Source organism: Urocitellus parryii, chromosome Y (genome assembly GCF_045843805.1).
Source record: "Urocitellus parryii isolate mUroPar1 chromosome Y, mUroPar1.hap1, whole genome shotgun sequence".
NCBI lineage: Eukaryota > Metazoa > Chordata > Mammalia > Rodentia > Sciuridae > Urocitellus > Urocitellus parryii.
The window spans coordinates 32,621,730-32,641,759 of NC_135548.1; the positions used below are offsets into that span (position 1 = coordinate 32,621,730).

At 53.0% G+C, this 20,030-nt stretch overlaps 1 pseudogene; it reads left to right on the top strand.

Moving 5' to 3' along the window:
- Nucleotides 1-7,525: 7,525 nt before the first annotated feature.
- LOC144251013 (olfactory receptor 2B11-like) lies at nucleotides 7,526-8,482 on the top strand (annotated as a pseudogene).
- Nucleotides 8,483-20,030: the final 11,548 nt, after the last annotated feature.

The following is a 20,030-nucleotide window of genomic DNA, read 5'->3' on the forward strand; positions in this document are numbered from 1 at the left end:
TGAATGGATTAACTGGTGGTACCTGTAGGCAGGAAACCTCTCCTGTCTCTCAGCATCTCATGAGCTTCCTTTCCTAACAGACTTCTTCATCCCACACTTTATCAAACCTTGGCTTCATTAATGCCCTCACCATCAATCTTTGGTCACTTAGGGGACATGATCCTTTCAACCTCACCATGACAAAAGTCACTTTGTGTTCCTCAATGAATGTGTGAGGAATATCCAGCACCTCTTTATAATTCTTGCCTGCATAGGATCATCACCTGTCTCTGCCTACTTTGTCTGTTTTACTGGCAATTTTAAAGATCAGAGCCAGCCAGCCCCTTGCACGTGGATTAATATGAATCCTGCATGCCCACGACCCCTGTGGCACAGATCTGACTGAAAGGCCGGTGCTCATGGTGCCCTGCAGGTGTGCTGCACACACGGCCTGTGCAGGGGGCGGTGGGGACCCCTCTTTTGGTATACGCCCATTTTTGATCCCTTCTAACAACCTCAAAGCAAGGAGTTTCCTTCTGCCTCTTTAGTCTCCACCATAATGTCCTTTGAGAGTAGATCTTGTCCCCCACTAGACACAGCCTCTGCTTCTGGCAGCACCCTCCTCTTGCCACAGGCCTGAGCAGGATGGTGTCTTTGTGCACAGTTGGTTTAGTATTAGGAACAGAAAATTCTAGAGCAAGGCTTCCAACAGTCCTCTGTGAAATGCTGGCTTTCAGGGGTGGGTTTGGGGCTGCAAGGTGAGGTGGGAGATACATATGTGCGCCAGCTCAGCTCTGAACCAGGGGATTGTGTGCAGCGATGGGCACTCGGGGACCAAGGGTGTGGATTGCAAGGCTGCGCTTTCCCGTGTCACTGGCAGGTATCTGTGTAGACTGTGTAGATGACCTGATCTCTGACAGACACATGGCACATACACATGTCAAACTGAGGGTCACTGCAGGCCACCTTGGCATCAGATGGTTCCTGAGGGACATCTCGCAGCAGCCCTGTCCTCACGCTTACTTCCCAAGGCTTCCACAGATGCTCAACGAGCTCTCCCTTCACCATATTTAGGCCAGACTTCATGCACCTTCAACCTTAGTGGGGACAGCTCTGCTGCTGTCACCATGTAGGTCCCTGGGCTCCCAGGCAGGAACGTCTCAGCACAGCAGCAGGTGGAGGCTGAAGCCCACCTTCCACAGCAAAGCTGAATGAGGCCCTGCAGCCTCCACAGACACTCCTCATGCAGCCCTCGGGCATCTCAGAATGAGTAGGACAGGACTGAAGCTGTCCGGCCTTGACCCTGAACATTGGGAAAATGTCATCTGGAAGAAGGAGGGACATGGGCACATCTCCTGGCCATTGTGCCCCGAGTGTCTGGAATGTCCCCCAAAGCCAGATGGGAAGACAAGAGGCTGAAGAGGCAACAGCAGGCAGGGATCCTCTCCAGACAGATCCAGAACACTGTACCCCAACAGGGCCACACCAAGGCCATCACCAGAGATGGGACTCCAGGGGCCCGGGGTGCAGCTCAGGGCCAGAAGACTATGGGGTGCCTAGTGTCACTGAAACAGCAAAAAGCATGCAGAGTACTCACCCAAAATGATGAGCATGTGAGGACACACTTGTCAATTAGCTGGATTTGGTCACCCCACAAGGTACATGTACTTCAAAACATGAGTGTACACAATAAATTCACATGATTTTATCAGTCTGTTGAAACACCTGAAGACACTCCTGCTCACACCCAACAGGACCTGCCATCCACACGAGAAGAGTCGAAGCACACGGGATGGGTAGAGGAGAACTATGCTCCCTCAGGGCAGGGCCATCAGGGCTCCCAAAAAGAGCAGCGCTCCAAGTGTGGTGAGCAGTCGTCCTTACAGTGCACACTGTCAGGAACCCCCAAGGATACCCTCCGCCTGGCTCCCCGCAGACCCTCCACACAGCCAGCTCGGGAAGAGCCCAGGCGTCCTCCACGGGTGAGCAGATGTGGACCTGGCGGTAAGGCCAACACAAGGACACACAGAGGACCCTCGGCCCTCAAGAGGGATGCCATTCTGTTGTTCGAACACCCTGGGTGGCTTGTAGGGCCTGTGCTGAGCAATCAGCCAGACAGGAAGAAAAGCCCTGAGTGATCTCACTCATGGGACCTGAAGAAAAGGAGAGCCAGGCAGCAGCCACCAGGCCAGGCCCTGAGGAAGTGAGGAGGGACAGGGGAAAGGGCACGGGAGCAGGTGCCCAGGAGGAGCCACACCAGGGCCAGGGCTCTCCATGGGGCTATGCACAGGGCAGCCGGCAGTGACTGCAGCGCTCTTACCACTGGACAGTGGGTGGCTGAGACAATGGACATGCAGCTTGTTCTGCAGTGCAAACCATTGTACCACAAACACAAAATACGGCATCGCATTGTGACTCAAATACACATAATAAAATTTATCCTAAAATGGAATAAGCCTTCCTAAAGTCCTTCCATTCACTGTGTTGAGCTAGAATGTTTTAATTTCATTCCCTATTGAACTTGAACCTTTTCTCCCCTTGTAACCAATGAAACGGGTAGCTGGGACTGTGTACAGTGATCAGAAGAGAAATCTCCACATGTACCTGTGGCAGTCACTGTTCTAAGAGCTTGGCCAACACCCTTGCGTCTCACCCTTGTAACAGATTCTGGAGGGCCGTCCCAGTACTTCTCATATCTGCAGATGACACAGTGAGACACAGAGAAAGGAGGAAATCTGCCCAAAGACACACAGACAAAGAGTGGTCAACTCTGCTTTGGCCACTGGGGTCTCAGGCTCCACAGGGCCAACACTGCTGGCTGCAGGCTGAATTCGCAGTCTCCCTCCCAACCCTGAGGAGTCAAAACCCACTGCTCACCACCAGCTGCTCTTCCAAGAAACCAGGCCAACACAGGGCCTCGACTGGCAGCCAGCCCTTGACACCAATCAACAGACCTCAGGGACAGCCTCCTGCCAGGGGAGAAGCGGCACCACTGGCTGTCTGGGGACAAGGAAACCAGCCTCCCTCAGGGGTGGAGATGGCAAGATAAACCTGACTGAGGCACGAACATGCGGCAGGGACCTGCACTTTGCCCCTGGATGCCACATCCTCAGGAATAACCTGGGAGCAAGGCTGGGCCACCTTGAGCCCACACCCGCCTGCTGCCTCAGAGATCGCAGAAGGCCCCACGCCTTCCAGCAAGCCTGCTGAGGGGGAACAGGTGCTGCTGAGGCTGAATCCCCTCTCCACTTGGACCGAGGGCCAGGTCAGGTGAGAGCAAGGTCCAGGACCTCCTCAGGGCATGGGCTGGATTGTCCTGAATGTGTAGGGCATTTCCAGTGACCATGGTCCTGCACCCCCCACACTGAGACTGCTTGGGCTGCAATAGAGCCTACATCCTTGACCTTGTCCTCTATAGATGACAGGGAACCACAGGGTACATGGCTGGCCCTCAGCTCAGACACACTGCCCTGCACAATGCACTACAGGCTGGCAGGGTGACAGCATGGATGCTGGTCTCTGCTGGATGCCACTAGGTCCCAGGCCAGAGGGCAGGAAGACAGTGAAGGATGGTTATGTACCAGGCAGCTGATTCAACTCTGTGGACACCACTTGGACCGGGGGAGGCCACCCGCAGCACATAGGGACCTGAGCCCTCCCCACAGCTCCATCATGCTCCACCAGTGCCCTCACAAGGAAGGGGGACAGAGCAAGGAAGCCAGGGCGTCCCCAGAGAACCAGCTATAGGTTGGATCTCACGGCAAACCCAAGCGGCCCAGGGGCACAGTGTGGGAGCTGGGATGGTCCCTGACTCAGTGAGGGTAGCAGGAGCCTCCTGTGATGTCCCCGTCCCACAGGACCAGGGCTTACCACAGCAGTGCTGACGGGTCTGCACAGAGCACTGCACAACAGCAGTGGGGACTGGCACACCACTGCAAGCCACCCGACACCTCTGGGGGAGGGTGACAGGAGCCACACACTAACAGGGAACTGGCTGGAGCTGGGAGCCAGGTTGGAAGTGGGATGACCCAGTCCACGGTGTCAGGAAGGCATGTGTAGGACACGGAAATGAGAGCTGGAGACACGGGTCCGGGAGGACTCGCCCTAGCAGGACTGAGTCAGGCTGGGAGAAGGCTGTTAGAGCAGCAAGAGAGGCTGTACCTCGGCGGGATCTGTGTTTGTTCAGATAGAAGACAGAGAAGGCCAATGGGGTCAGAGGCTCCTCCTGCAGAGCTCCAAGTCGAAAAAGACAGATAGCCAGGCATTCCATGCAGGGCACAAAGGGCCAGGGCTGGACAGTGTCATGCTGTGAGGTTGAGAAACTGTGGGGGTGGTGGGCACGTGTGCCCAAATAGGGAACACGTGAAGGCAGGCACCTAGGCGCTGTGTCTGTGCACCCAGGTGTGGTATGGATGCATGTGTCCATCCAGCTTGTGTCTCTATGTGTGCACCCAGGAGAGATGTGAGTGTGTGTGTGTGTTTGTGTGTGTGTGCACATGCCCAGGTAGGATATGCATGTGTCTGTGAGCTCAGATAAGGTGTGTGTACACACATGTGCCCAGATATGGTATGTGTTTGTATATATGTGTGTATATGTGTGTGTGCACCCAGGTCAGGGTGTCTCTTTGTATGTGCACACATGTGCCCTGGTAGGGTGTGTGTGTGTGTGCACACCCAGGTAAGGGTGTCTCTGTGTGTGTGCACATGTGTGCCCAGATAGAGTGTGTGTGTGAGCACACGTGCATGCCCAGGAAGGGGTGTGTCTGTGTGTGTGCACACACCTGCCTAGGTAGGGGGTGTGTGTGTATGTATGTATGTGTGTGTGTGTCCAGGTAGGTGTGTGTCTGTGTGTGTACACACCTGCCCAGGTATATTGTGTGTTTGTGTGTCCAGGAAGGGGTGTCTTTGTGTGTACACATGTGTGCCCAGGTAGGTTGTGTGTGTGTGTGTGTGTGTGCACGCCCAGGTAGTGGTGTCTCTGTGTGTGTGCACACATGTGCCCAGGTAGGGTGTGTGTGCTCTGTGTGTGTGCACCCCCCAGGAGGGGGTGGGGGCCATGCTGAACCTCCTTTGTTAAAGTCATGCCAACCAAAAGCACAAGGTACATCATCTCAGCCATTTAGAATGGCTATGATCATAAAGGGAAGAAGTTCCTGCTGGGGAGGAATTAGAGAAGAACCACCTCCCACCCTGTTGGTGGGGCATAAATTTGTGTGGCCATGGTGGGGAACAGCCAGGTCCCTCAAAGAACTGAAATAGATCTACCTTGCTCCAGCACAGCCCTGGGCGTGTGCCCAAAGGCAAAGGCTCTTATGCAGGGGTATCCGCACGGCTGTCCTGTTCACTGTGCACAACTCCCTACAGCCAGGAGCCCAGGTGCCCATCAGCGAGGAATGAAGGAATGCAAGAGAGTGTCCTTCAGCCACAAAGAATGAAATCCTGTTCAAACATGTACAGCCAGAGCAGTGAGAAGTTGTGCTCCATTTGTGTACAATGTGTCAAATGCATGAAACTGTCAGGAATAACTAATTAGAACAAATTTTAAAGTTTTAAAAAGAAGAAAAAAAAACATCAAATTCCTGTTCATAGCAAAATGGGTGGAACTGGAGGGTGCTGTTAGGTGAAACCAGTCAGGCACAGAAGACTGACAATGTCCTCTCCCTGAGGCTGAAGAGTGGGCCTGAACAGAACATCCATTACTAGGGATGGGGAAGGAAGTGGGGAGTGTGGGAAAAGGGCGCTGGATGTCACCCCTGCCACCTCTGCAAGCATGGTACCCTCATCGGTGCTAATAAACACATGAAAAATCCCTTCCCGGTTTGGTTGCCCCCAACAGGCCAGGCCAGATGCTGAGAGAGGGGCTGCCCCTGGCCAGAGCTGCCATACCAAGGAGGACCCAGTAGGCCCACACCCCACCCAGGGGAACACAGAGGCCCATTTGAGGCACAGCTTCTCTCTCTGAGCCAGAAACTGCAGCACTGGAGCAGGCTGAGGAGGAAATGTGGAGTGCAGGGGAAGCCATTCTGATTCGCTCCAGCACAACTTCCAAGGATGGAAGGAAAGAGGCACCTTGGAGCTCCAAGTGAGAAACAGAGAACAAGGCTTCTTGGAAGGAGATCAGTCCTGGGGAAGCACCTGCCCTGGACTGGCCAGGCACTGGCCCTGCAGTGGCCTGGTGCACAGACATAGCAGAGAGCAAACACAGCAGCCACAGCAGGAGGCCAGACCCAGGAGGGCAAAGCAGGGACTGGGCAAGGAGGGCAACACTGAGAAGGGGAAGCTCTACCTGTGGACAGAAGACCAGGGGAAAGGCAGAAATGCAGCTAGTGGAGACTTCTCAGATTTTCTTTATTGTACCGTTTTGACAAGAGACTTTACATAGAGAACTGAACCCAACACAGAGGTCGTTTTCTTCCCCAGTGTCTTGATTTCTCCTGTGAGCATGCTGGGGATAGAACTGGGGGCTCACAGAGACTAAGCCCTTGTGCTAACCCTGAGCTGTACCCCTTTACTCCCCCAAGTTTTTACCCTGTTCATGGTGACTTCAGAAAAGCCACTCTCCCGTCATAGAAATGTCATACGCTAGCTTTCTTTTCCATAACTGAAAATTAATCCTCCCTAAATTACCTACATAGAGGGTTTGACTTCTTTCCACTCTCAGCATGGAGCAATAGAAAGCCCATCATGAACTTGAAGGCACAGTGCTTGGGAGAGGATAGGAGTCGGGGACCAAAGGCCCTGAGTGGGAAAGCCCATGCATAGAACAGGGCAGCCCAGGTACCCCCAAACAGCAATGTCATCCAGAAGCCTCACTGCTTCCTTCCTGAGAGAGGACAGTAGACTGGCAAAGAAGTCACACGTAGAGTGCAAGCTCGGAGGCAGGCTGATCTTTCACTGAACACGTCCAGAGCTGGTCTTCACAGGTTCCTGGGCTCAACACTCTGTGCTTGGGGGCCTCTCAGGGGTCATGACAAACCTAGAGCTGAAGTGACATGTCTCGGCTGCTCCACTCCAGGTACCCATGCAGTCTGGCACTGCCAAAGCCAGTGATCTGTGGGAGGGGAGAGTGCTGTGCCCCAGAGAGGCATGGGCACCTCTTGCAGCCAGAGTTGAGCCCCCAGAGCCCCCAGCTGCTTATGAAGCCCGTCTTGCTTTATCATCTTCCTCCTTTCTCCCACCACCACCACCAAAGACAAGGTGATAAAGCCTGAGAGTGGACAATTCCCCTGAGTGTGTCTGCAAAGAACTGAAGCAGTCCAACTCAAATAAACCTGTCATGTGTGCGTCCCCTCACCCCAGTCCCTTGGCCACCTGAGGCTCTACTCCCCATCTTAGCAGATGCAGACACTGATGTTGGAAACATGAGGGGGCATGGTCACAGAGAAGGAAGGGAAGTGAGGACACAGGTGCAGTTGTCTGACTCCCCCAGTCCCAGTGACTGCAGAGGTCAGAAAGTCAGACAGGTGTAAAATGATGATTACCTTCTGACAGGACTCATTCATTCCCACTCTCTTGACTCATCACAGGTGCCACAAGATGCCTCACCATGAGAAGTGACAACCAGAGCTTCCTGTGGGATCCTCCAAAGGACTTCATCATTCTGGGCGTCTCTGACAGACCATGGCTAGAACTTCCTCTCTTCGTGGTCCTCCTGGTGTCCTACATTCTGGCCATGCTGGGAAACATTTCCATCATCCTGGTGTCCCGGCTAGATGCCCAGCTGCAGAACCCCATGTACATCTTCCTCAGCCACCTGTCCTTCCTGGACCTGTGCTACACGACCACCACGGTCCCCCAGATGCTGGCCAACATGGGCAGCTCCAGGAAGACCATCAGCTACGGTGGCTGCACCATGCAGTATGCCATTTTCCACTGGCTGGGGTGCACCGAGTGCATCCTCCTGGCTGCCATGGCCCTGGACCATTACGTGGCCATCTGTGAGCCCCTGCGGTATGCCATTATCATGCACCGCCCTCTCTGCCAGTAGCTTGTGGCTGTGGCCTGGCTCAGTGGCTTTGGCAACTCCCTCATTCAAGTGGTCCTGACAGTCCAGCTGCCCTTCTGTGGGTGGCAGGTGCTGAACAACTTCTTCTGTGAGGTGCCAGCTATGATCAAGCTGTCGTGTGCGGATACCGCAGTGAATGACACCACACTGGCCGTTCTGGTGGCCTTCTTTGTGCTTGTCCCCCTGGCTCTCATCCTCCTCTCCTATGGCTTCATTGCCCGGGCTGTGCTCAGGATCCAGTCCTCCAAGGGACGGCACAAGGACTTTGGGACCTGTTCCTCCCACCTGGTGGTGGTCTCCCTCTTCTACCTGCCTGCCATCTACATATATCTACAGCCCCCCTCCAGCTACTCCCAAGAGCAGGGCAAGTTCATCTCCCTCTTCTACTCCATAATCACACCCACCCTCAATCCCTTCATCTACACCCTGAGGAATAAGGACGTGAAGGGAGCTCTCAGGAGACTCCTGTCCAGGGCCTGGAGGCCCTGCAGAAGATAAAGATCCATGTCATGGCCATGTCCATCACCTGGATAGCAGGAGGCAGTAGTCACGTGCAGAGTGCCTTCCCACAAGGGGCTGAAAATGCACAGTGGGAAGGTACTGTGAGATCCACCACCTCAACAACCCCACAGGAAAAGGACACACCTCCCTGTGATGAAGTCACTCACAATTGGGTAACTCCAAGAAACCAGATGCTTTTGGCAAAGGTTTCAGTAAGCTGGTGTGAAATAAATATTTGTTGGAGGAATTAATTTCGAACTTCCCGATTCTTGCCCCTTTTCCTCTTTCTCAATTTCTATTTCTCTTCTGTTTGTCCCCTTTTAAGCTTCCTTCCTTCCCCATTACTCCTAAGCATATATAATACAGTGTGAAACTATCTTATTTGCTTATAATAAATGCAGGGTCTTCATAGATTTGAACATGAATTTCACATAGATTTTTCAAAATATTATAAGAATGAAGAGGAGTGCTTTCTTCCTGTGAACGTAGATAATTTTTTTTCCATAGCTCAAATTTCCTGCTTTACAAAGTTTTTCCACGATTGACTGGCAACTAGTGACACCAAATCCACCAGGGACATGTAATACTCCACATCATGTTCCATGGGCAGAGAAAATACGCCGTACCTTACAAAAGGATGTATTCCATCTGAGAATGCAAGTTATACATACCAATGATGGTTAGAACAATAAAATTTTAATCAAAATTTCAAAGTAAGCTACCCAAATTGAACCAAGAGGACATAGAAAACCTAAACCAACCAATAGCAATGTGATTGAATCAGAAATAAAAATCCTTGCAACAAAGAGAAGCCCAGGATTGCCAGTTGATTCTACCAGATCCTTACCTTAAAAAGACCTCATGCCAATGCTCTTCAAATTATTCTACCATATAAAGAGGGGGTGTTATGGTTAGGATGTATTGTGTCCCCCAAAACCTCCTCTCTTAGGGCAAGAAGGTTTCCAGGTGAAATGATTAGATTATGAGAGTTGCAACCTAATCAGAGGCTAAAACAATTGAAAGGGCTGACACTTTGGAAGGATTGGAAGGGGGTGTTGGGGGGGGTTGTGGCCATGGGGTGATGTGCCCCTGGGGTGCTGGTCATGGCCATGGGTATTGTGTTGCTGGGTCTCCCTGGGTCTCCCTGGGTCTCCCGGCTCTCCCTCTCCCTGCTTGCTGGTCGCCCTGGCTGGGCAGCTTCCCTGAACCACACTCTTCCCCCATGATGCTCCCTCACCTCAGAGCAAGGAGCCACGGACCTTGACTTGCCTTCTGAGACCCTGAGCCCATACAATCTCCTCTGCCTCCAGGCTGGTCTTGCGGAGTGTTTGGGTGACAACAGAGAGGAGCTGATTGGCACGGGGGGAGGCACCCAGACTCAGCCTAACCAAAACTTGAGGAGCACATGTCAAGGAAAGAAGACCACAAACTAATGACCTTGATCAATGCAGATGAAAAACTCCTGAACGAAATGTAGTATTTTCCTGAAACATGACCTCAGGAAGCGAAGGATCATGCACCTTCACAGGAAGGGACTCTAGCCAAGGGACTCTAGCCAAGGCAGTGCCTATTCTGCGCTCACCAGCATGCATGCGTACCCACAGCCCTGCAGTGTGGCTCCTGCAGACCTTTCTGCGCATACTCGGAACTCAGTGCCTGGTTCCTCCAGCCTTGTGCAGTGCCCTGGAGTCTGTGTGGGGTGTTTAAAACCCTGATCTAAGGGACAGCCTGTGCCTAGCAGCCACCACTGTCAGTGAAAGTAGGCCAGAAGGCTTTCTCTACGTGAGCAATGTGCAACCGAAATTTAAAGTTGAAAACCACCATTTACACAGGCTCAAGTTTTAAATGTGGTAAAATGTGTGCAAAAGGATATCCCGAAAGCGTGTGAAACCATGTGGAAGTAAAAAGAAATCTTAACTAAACGGAGAGCTATTCTTTTCTTAAAAAAAAAAAATAAGTTCAAGGTAGAAGTATAGCTAGCTTTCATAGAAGGCCTGGGGTCCAGGCGAGCAGCCCAATGCACTAAGCTCACCACCTGGCTAGGCCCTCCTAACCCCACAGGAGGACTACACTGTCAAGATGTGCCAGCAGCTAGCAAGAGCAGGCAGAAACAGAATGTCTGCCTAATCCCTCCTGCGGAGAAGGAGCCTCCAGGACAGAATTCCAAGTTGGCAGTTTCTTTCTTCATGTTATAGATTCATTTACAATTAATTTGTTTTTTTTTTTCCTCCTGTCTTGTATTTGTCAAACCTAGAAAATAACAATGAACGTCTAAAACTTAAGAAAGAAGGAAAAATCGTGATGAGCTTTCTGACACTAAAGGCAAAAATAAAATATAAGTCCACAAGGCTGTAGGATTTGATGTTAAAATACGAGGAAAAGATAAATAACTATTGCAGGTATCAGGACCACAAAGAATTTTTTCCAATGGACTGCCACAGAGTCACTGGATAATAAATACCTCAAGCCCCTTATAATTACCTTTTGGAGGATCCAGACTGGCATAGAGGAGCATTTTAGTAAATGCATGGGTGCAAGTCACAATTCGACAGGAGGCAGCCTGTAATGCAGCACTCTGAGGAGGTGATCTTGTTCTGGGAAACATCTGAGATTACTAAGAACTGCACTTCTCAAAACAGATGTGCTAGTTTAAAAGTGCTCTAGGCCTGGCACAGTGGCTCATGCCTATAATACCAGCAGCTGGAGAGGCTGAAGCAGGAAGATCATGAGTTCAAAATCACCCTCAGCTACTTAGTGAGGTCCTGAGACACTTAGTGAACTCTTGTCTCAAGATAAAACAGAGAGAGTTGCTGGGGGTGTTGCTTAGTGGTTAAGAACCTCTGTGTTCAATCAACTTAGCAAGGCCCTCAGAAACTCAATGAGAACCTGTCTCTAATAAAATACAAAAAAAAAAGAAAAAAAAGAAAGAAACAAAAAGGGATTGGGGATATGGCTCAATGTTTAAGCACCCTGGGTTGAATACCTAGTAACAAAATAATTTAAAAAAAATTAAAAAAAAAAACTTGTCTCAAACTCTAGAAGGTAGAGACTAATTTTCCACCTGATGAACCAGCACTGGTCTTCATAACATGCTTGACAGAATGCAGTTGAAGACAATCTCCACCTTCAGACCAGGTTGTAGAAAGCTGGTAGTTTCCAGGTAGTTACACTGTCTTTAGGGCCTGAGACATGAGGAAACTCAGTAGTTCTAAGGCTGCCAGATAGGGAGGCGCCCAGGGTAAACCTGTGGGGTCACCATAAATGTCCTCGGACACTTGAAGAATTGAGAAGTGTGCACCCAGGAGAATACTATCCAGACTTTGGAAGGGAGTCCATGCTGCCATCGTCAAGGATGAATCCCCAGCAGGTGAAGTGAGTCGAACAGACAGGTGATGTCGCCTGCAGAACCTACAGCAGCCCGGCCCTGGCTCACCCCTTCCTCATTCTACCACAGGAGGAAACAGCAAAGAGCAGGCCACACCGATGGCGGGCAGCCTGCTGGCCCCGTATCATGGGCCTCCTAGAGTCCAGAGCCATGGGAAATAAACTTCTGATCTTTACTACATAAGTAAATAACTGGAAATCAAACTTACACAAGCAGAAAATAGAGACTGTGGGCCTGGAGAGATGTTGGTCAGAGGCTACACGGCTTCAGATAGGCTCTCAAGAGCCCTGTGGTCCAGGTAGCGACTCCAGAAAACAATACTGTGTTGTTACCCAGGGGTTCTGATGCCAAACCAACTAAGTAGGTCAGGTGAGCTTGATTTAGCCATTCCACCATGTATACATATTTTAAAAACTCACCATGTGTGCCATAGATATGTTCAATTTTTATTTGACAACTTTAGCTTAATTTGAAATTTTAAAATGTGGTAGTCGTCGGGAAAGCCCACTTCACTTAAGGTAACCAAAGATGGGTTCTCAGATGGGGGTCATTGGAATGAATTGAAAAGATGAGGAAGGTCCAGGCTTGTGAGGAAGAGGGAGGAGAACTTGAAGATTGTGAAGAACAAGGTCCAAAGCCAAAGAAAGGCCTTGTGTCCACAGCAGCCAGAAACAGATGAAGCCACAACCACAGGCCACAGGTCAGAGCAAGCCAGGACTCAGAGGTGGCAGCCATCCTGGAAGAGCTCCCAGGGGCAGTGCTGAGGTCCTGCTGCCCCCTGAGGAGGACCTGCCATAGGTCTGGCTGTGGGAGACCCACGCTGTGGGATGCTGAGTTCAGCACCTCTGAACACCCCAGAAGGGGACAGCTGCACTGTGGTGATTCTGTTCAATGGCGACTTCTCTTTTTTTGTGTATCCTACTTCATGAGTTGTACTTTCCTGAGGGAAGTCCATGCTGAGTCACTTAGTGGCCCGGAGTACCTCCCATCCTACCTCCTCCCTCCCTCCTCTGGGATCTCCCCTCGCTGCTCTACCCTCCCTGCTCTTGTGACCACCATACCCAGTCTTCCTAGGCTCCCTCCTCCTGCCTTCTTCCCTCCTCCTCCAGTCTGCAGGATCCCCCTTCACCCTCCCTTCCTCCTCCTCCCTCCCTCCTCTGGTGTCCACCATACCTCTCGCCCCCACCCTCCTCTGATGTCCTATGCCAAAAAGCCCAGGGCTCAGGTCCCCTGCTCTGCACTCCCTACTGTCCTGTGACAGCCAAGCCCAGGGCCAAGGTCCCCTGCTCTCACTCCCTCCTGTCCTGTACCAGGCAAGCCCAGGGCCCAGGTCCCCTACTCTGCACTACCTCCTGTCTGTGCCAGCCAAGCCCAGGGCCCAGGTCCCCTGCTCTCACTCCTTCCTGTCCTGTGCCAGGCAAGCCCAGGGCTCAGGTCCCCTGCTCTCACTCCTTCCTGTCCTGTGCCAGCCAAGCTCAGGGCTCAGGTCCCCTGCTCTCACTCCCTCCTGTCTGTGCCAGCCAAGCCCAGGGCTCAGGTCCCCTGCTCTGCACTGTCTCCTGGGAACTGGGGAGGCTGAGGCTGGAGGATTACAAGTATTAGGACAACCTCAACAACTAGGCAGACCCTTTCACAAAACTCAATGTAAAACACAACAAAACAGTGTAAAGAGGGCTGGAGTGTAACTGAGTGGTGGAACAGTTGCCAAGCATATAGCAGGCTATAGCTTTCATTCCGGGCACCAAAAATAATAGAAAGAGAAAAGTATGTGAATGGGGCAGAAGCTATACTGGACTTGAATTATTGCTCTTAAAACCTGACTGCAATGTCCAAGAGATTCCAAAACGAAGTTAAATGGAAAGCCTACAGCAAGCTGGTGCTGCCTCCATCTTTGGGCCCTGCCTTTCTCTCTGGCTGTTCCTCGAGTTTCGGCTTCAGCCCAGATGTCACCTGCTCCATGAGTCTTGCCCTGCGCACTCTCACTGTGATCCTCAGTGCCCCTCTGTGCTGTCACCCTGGGGCAAGGCTCCTAGCACAATGGAAACTCTCTTATATACCTATGGTTCCCTCAACAGCTGCGAGTCCCATCCAACCAGAATGCAAGCTCAGTGGAGCAAAGACCCCATCTGCAGTGCCCAGCACAACACTCTCTCCAGCTTGCACCCTCCCAGAGGGTGGGAGACAGACCAGAGATGGATGGAAGACAGAGGAGAGACAGGGATGATAGACAATGGCAGGTGATACAGAGATCAGAGCTAGAGGATAGTCACAGGGTGCATGGATGGGTGGATGGATGGATCACAGATGACAGATGATAGACAGGCCACGGATGACCCATACAAGATGATGGATCTGGATAGATGGATGACAGATGATGTAGACACAGGAGCTGGAGGGTAGCTACAGGATGGATGGAGGGATAGATAGGCAGACAACACATGATGGACAGGGGAGGGGGACACATGATAGATGACGGAGCTGGATAGAGAGAAGACAGATGATATACATATCAGATAGGTGACACATGACACAAGATGGACAGAGATGGAGAGACAGCTGGCTGAGTGGAAGAATGACTAGCACTCCTCATGGGGACAGAGGCTTGGGTGGAATTCTGTAAAGCACATGGACTGGCTGCTCCTCACTCACACTTATGTGGATTGTATGTAGCCTAACTTTCCATGTGGGGATCTGGAGGGGTTGGCCAGACCCTGTGTGGGGACACCTGTAAGGTTGGCTGGTCTATGTGTGGGGACACTGGGAGGGACTCACTGTTGCCTGTGTGGTGACACCTGCAGGGATCTCTGCCATCTCTACATAGCTTCACCTGACCCAGCCCCATGCTGAATAGTGGGGTAGAAAGGCGTCTCATGAGTCAAACCCATGTCACCTTTCAGGAAATGGGGCAAGTCGGGAGATACAGGAATGTGCCTCCATGTGCACTGAGGCCCAGTGGTGACACTGTGACAGTGCTCTCCGTGCTGGGCTTGCACTGGTTCACCAGGAGCCCCCATAGCAAGTACAGCCCTCACAGTCAACAAAGCCTTCACAGACCAAGCCAGGCAGTGTCTGCTCTCCCAGGGACTCTGAAGGGTGACAGCCACACTGGGAGCCCAGGAGTGAGTGTGGTGGCCAGTGTGAGGGAAGCACAGCTCCAGCTAAGGCCCTGCGGAGCCTGCTTCACCAGAGGCCCAGCTGCCCAGAGACTGTGGCTGGCCTACAGGCCAGGGCTGCCCCAGAGGACACGGCTGCCCTGAAGGTGTGGCTTCACCAGAGGCTGTGGCTGCTCCAGAGTCCATGGCTGTCCCAGAGGCTGAGGCTGCCCCAGAGTCCATGGCTGCCCTGGAGTCTGTGGCTTTAACAAAGGCCGTGGCTTCACCAGAGTCCAGAGATGCCCTGGAGGCTGTGGCTTCCCCAGAGGCTGAGGCTGCTCCAGAGGCTGAGTCTGCTCCAGAGGCCGTGGCTGCCCCAGAGGCCATGGCTTCACCAGAGGCAATGGCTGCCCATGGTGACGGGCAGAGATGCTGGGTTCTCACTGGAGCCACGAGCTGCTTCGCCAGTCATGAATAATGACACCTGTCCTCAGTCACCTTACCCTGGACATGCCCAGCTCATCTCATGCAGAAGCCATGCTGGGCCCAGGAAGTACTTGGGTGGGAGCCTCTGGGGACTTGGAGTGGCTCCCTGTGCTAGACACAGCTCCCTCTGCTGCTCTGGTAGGGAGCCACACAGGGACACGAGGTGGCCTCAGACTGCTGAGCCCCTGGGGTGAGAGCTTTGCTGTGTGAAGAGACTTCCTTCACTTTCAGCCATGCACCCCAGGGGAGGACTATTCTCAGAATAATGAGTGAGACATGACTCCCCCTGGAGGCACCTTCCTGCAAACTTGGACCTTGAACTAATTATCTGCTTGCCCGTGGCTCAGACCCCAGAGGAGCCACACACTAACCCTCGGAGGCTCAGTGGAACAAAAAATGCTCTCTCTTGGCTAAATTCTAGAGTCACCACCACAAGATCCCAGACCCTCTGAAGAGTCACACATCTCCTGAGCAAGGGCTCTGTGTCTAGGGCGGGCTGTCACTCTGCTCAACTCCTGCTTCTCCCCCTCCAGGTAGGGCGGTCAGGGCCAGGCTGGGCATGAGAGCAGGCCCCCTCCTTTCTCCTGGTGGCTCCACACCACTGCAGGACTCTCACCCAGGACAGGCGGGCGAGGCGAGCAAGGGGACGGAAAAGCCTTCCTAGGCTCTATCTTCCCTCTCAGCACAGCAGCTTGCAGACCCAAGAAAAAAACAGGAGTGAAGGAGGCGAGCATCTATGGAAGCTGCTGACAGAGGAAAAGGCAGTAGCCTAGACTCCTGAGAGCAGACAGAAGCACAAAGAGCCCATGTGGACCCCATGCAAGCCCAGAGCACTGGACCAGTGTCACACAGCAGGAGGCAGGCAGGATGCTCAATCTGATTCCAACCAAGTGTGAAACGTCGGGTGGCAAAGAAGCCACATGAAACGTGGAAGAAATGCCATCTGCAAGTGAGCTGTGGAGGAGCCAGCAACGCCCTACAGGAGGCCACCTGGGCAAGAGCTGAGGGACTCCCGCTGCCACTGTGGAGGAGAGAAGGTGCTCTAGTGAGAAGGGCTCCAACGTGCAGAAAGGCAGGAGAAATTTCCAGACAGGGGACAGACATGCTACCCACCTGGCCTGCTGCCTACACATGGCCTAGGTGTGTCAGTCATCACAGAGCAGCACAGCAACATGCGACATTTTATAGTGATGATGAACATTAGGACAGCTTCTGGGGAGCTTGCCCAGCATCTACTCCAGCAGTGTTGGGAGGCAGAACGGCTCTGTGACGGAAGGACACACTGAGCATGGGCACCACAAACAGCAGGGCTGGGCGGTCTGACCAGGAGAGGGGCTGTGTTGGGCATGATGGGAGCAGCCTCCCCTGGTACACAAGGGGGGGGAGGAGGACCCTGGCTGGACCTATGCCCCCTGTGTGTGCTCAGAGCCAACAGCAAGGGGAGGTTGGTGGGACAGGAAACAGAGAGAGGCCACATCAGAGGTGGACTGGGTGCCACAAGTAGGTGCGCACAGGGTCCCGGTGCCCTTTAAAGGGATGCAGGGCAGACTGAGCACAGCCTGGCGTGAGGAAGGGATCCGTGCTGCTCCACAGCAGGATCTCCTGGAAGGGATAAAAGGCCAGCACCACGGCAGCAGGGATCCAGAGAGCGTTGGCCCTTCCCGTTTTTCAAGAACCTTCCTTCTGCTAGTCCTCAAAGCTGGTGGCCCAACTTGACCCAGTGGTTGCCCACAGTGTCATGGCACAAGGATAATCCCTTAAACAAATCACATTTGACTTTCTCTGCCTGGCTTACACCACTTAAAATGGTGGTCCCAGTTTTGTCCATTGCCCCAGGAGAAACGATCGTCCTCTTGCCACTGTGCACAGCCCTCAGCCTCCCACCCTCCTGCTGATGGACACAGTGGCCGTCAAGCTTGGGTGCAGCTTCAGAAGCTCCCCTGGCTGATGTCCTCCTGGGCTGTGGTCCCCTAACTGGCTGCTAGTCACCCAGCCACTGTGTCTTAACTTTGTGAGGAAACTCCATGCCGCTCTCCATAACGCCTGTGCTAATTTCCCTGCCCACCACTGAGCAGAGGGTACCTGTCCTCCACACTCTGGCCACCTTAAGGGTTGCTTTTTTAATAGGCACTCGGACAGAGAGGGCAGAGAAATGTGCTGATCCTCACATACAGATCGTAAAAGAGCTGACCTTGGAGGAGAGGGCAGGATGGTGGCTGCAGTGCTGCCAGCCATGGGGGGACACTGGAAGACTGTGGACAGGAGTCATGGATGACAGCCGTGGCAGAGGGAAGGCTGAGAGATCTGCACTGGGCTGTTTAGTCATGACAGAGGAGTGGACGCTAAGCACCCTCTGCACCAGGAGGAGGCCAGCAGGTGGAACCCGCATCTCCATCAGCCAGACTTCCCCACTCCACCCGCTCCCTGCTCCTCAGAACCCCACGCGGCACCTGAGCAGTACCAATGAATGTGTCCATCAACCAGAAACTAACAGAAATATAGGATACTTACTTATCCAAATTTGACCATGCTAATGTTTGGTTTAGCTTGGTTTGGATACTGTAAGGGAGAATTCCTGTCAGGAGCGGAGGTGTACCTGCCCAGCTGAATGGCCAGGGCTTCCGTGCGACAGGGGAGCATGAGAACTGGGACCAGGCACTGACCTTGCCCTGCCCACACTGGGTGCTCTGTGCTGCTGTGGTTTCCCTGGCTTGCTGTGCGGTCATTACATATTAAAGGAAAGTCATGTGGAGAGTAAAGAAGTCACTTCAGCAGGCCTCCTCCTGCCAGGCCACCCGCAGCAGAGTGAGTCTGCACGCCCTGAGGGAGGCATGCCATCTGCTTTCCAGGGCAGGAAAGCAGAGCCCCAGGCTGGCGCTCCCTGTCCCACACCCTAGGGTCCCTGTGTCAGGCTGGCCCCACTGGATCCAGATGTGGACTCTGCGCATCAGCACTGTGCTCCTCAGCCACGCAGAGGTCCCACCATGCACAGCACCACCCCAGCCAGCCCAAAACCTGCTGCCCCTGTAGTGGGCAGATTAGAACTCACACCCACCTGCTGCAACCAGCACTCTCTGGATGCCTGCACATAGCTGATGGACGGCTGTCCACTGTGTCTCCAGCCTGTGTCACTGGGAAGTGAGCACACAGCCCCAAGATTCTGTTTCCTCTTCTTCTAACACGACATGTGACCTTGGCCCTTCGAGCTGGTGATGCGCTTCCTAACTTTCTTGATGCACAGTGCCCACTCCTAGCGGCTTCACCTGGGTGAGGACACGCTGATCTAGAATCTGCACTTCTGAACAGAGGGCAGAGGACTGGGATCAGGGCACACGTGCAAAATGGCACAGAGGTATGTGAGCAGATCCACAGCCAGTCCTGAGAGGGAAAGGACAGTCCCGAGGGAAGAGCTCACCAGAGGGACTGGGGCAGCTCTGAGCACATGCCAGGCAGTGTCCCCCTGGGGAGAGAAGGCAGAGGAAAGTCTGGGAGAAGACAGGAGCACGAGGTCTCGCCCCCACCCCGAGAGAGTCCCCGAGCCAGGCAGGAGGAGGGCATGGATAAAACCTGAGGAGAGGACCCCAGACCCTGCACAGAGGGCAGTGCCAAGCAGCCCCAGGAGGTGACAGCCCACAGAGGATGAGCACAGGATGTCACCAGAGGCACATGGGTCATACACGGAGATCCAAGCCAAGGCAGGAAATGAGAGCAGACAGAGGGAAGTGATTGGTCCATGCAGGGTACCCTGGAAACCTCTCCTCATGAGTGCAGCACAGCAGTTGGAGGAGCAGGAGGCTCAGAGTGCAGAGAGAAGGAAGGGACGTCAAGGACACTGGTCCTGCAGGGGTAGGAGGCTCAGAGTGCAGAGAGAAAGAAGAGGCGTCAAGGACACTGGTCCTACAAGGGCCCCCAGGTCACAAGGCCCCCAGGAACAGACAACAGCGAAGTAGAAATAGAGTTCGCTGTAACTAGGGATTCCCCACACACCACCAGCCACACCTCCGGGCACAGTAACTTCTGGACGTGGATGATTACTTCTGACCATTGCCCTGCAGCCAGTGAGGAAAGGACACAGTCTTCTCAGAGGCTCTGAAGAGATGACATTCTTCTCCTCCCACAACGCAACTATACCTAGACATGAATACCAGGTGAAGACAGCACAGACAGCAAATCAGGCCCTGCAGCACCACTGACGCAGCACCTCAGCCACTGCTAGAAGCCAAGCGCAACAGGCCCACAGCATGGACACCGAGGTCAGGCAGGCAGGCCACCAGGACACAGCATGCTCCAGTGCACGAAGGCCAGCCAAGTTGGTGCTTGAAGAGAAGAGGAAGCAGAAAAAATTATGTGAGGTTTTCTAATTTGATGCATTTGACAAAATTCAACTTTCTTTTAATGAAAAAATCACAAAAGTAGGAATAGAAACTATGTCAACTAATAACACACACACATAAAACCCACGGCAAACCTGAAATGATAGAATAAACAGTGCCCTGAAACTTAATGACCAGCCAGCTGGGCAGAAACTTGTCTCAAAACCTAGCAAAGGCGTCAAATACACATTCTCCAAAAAAAAGGTGCA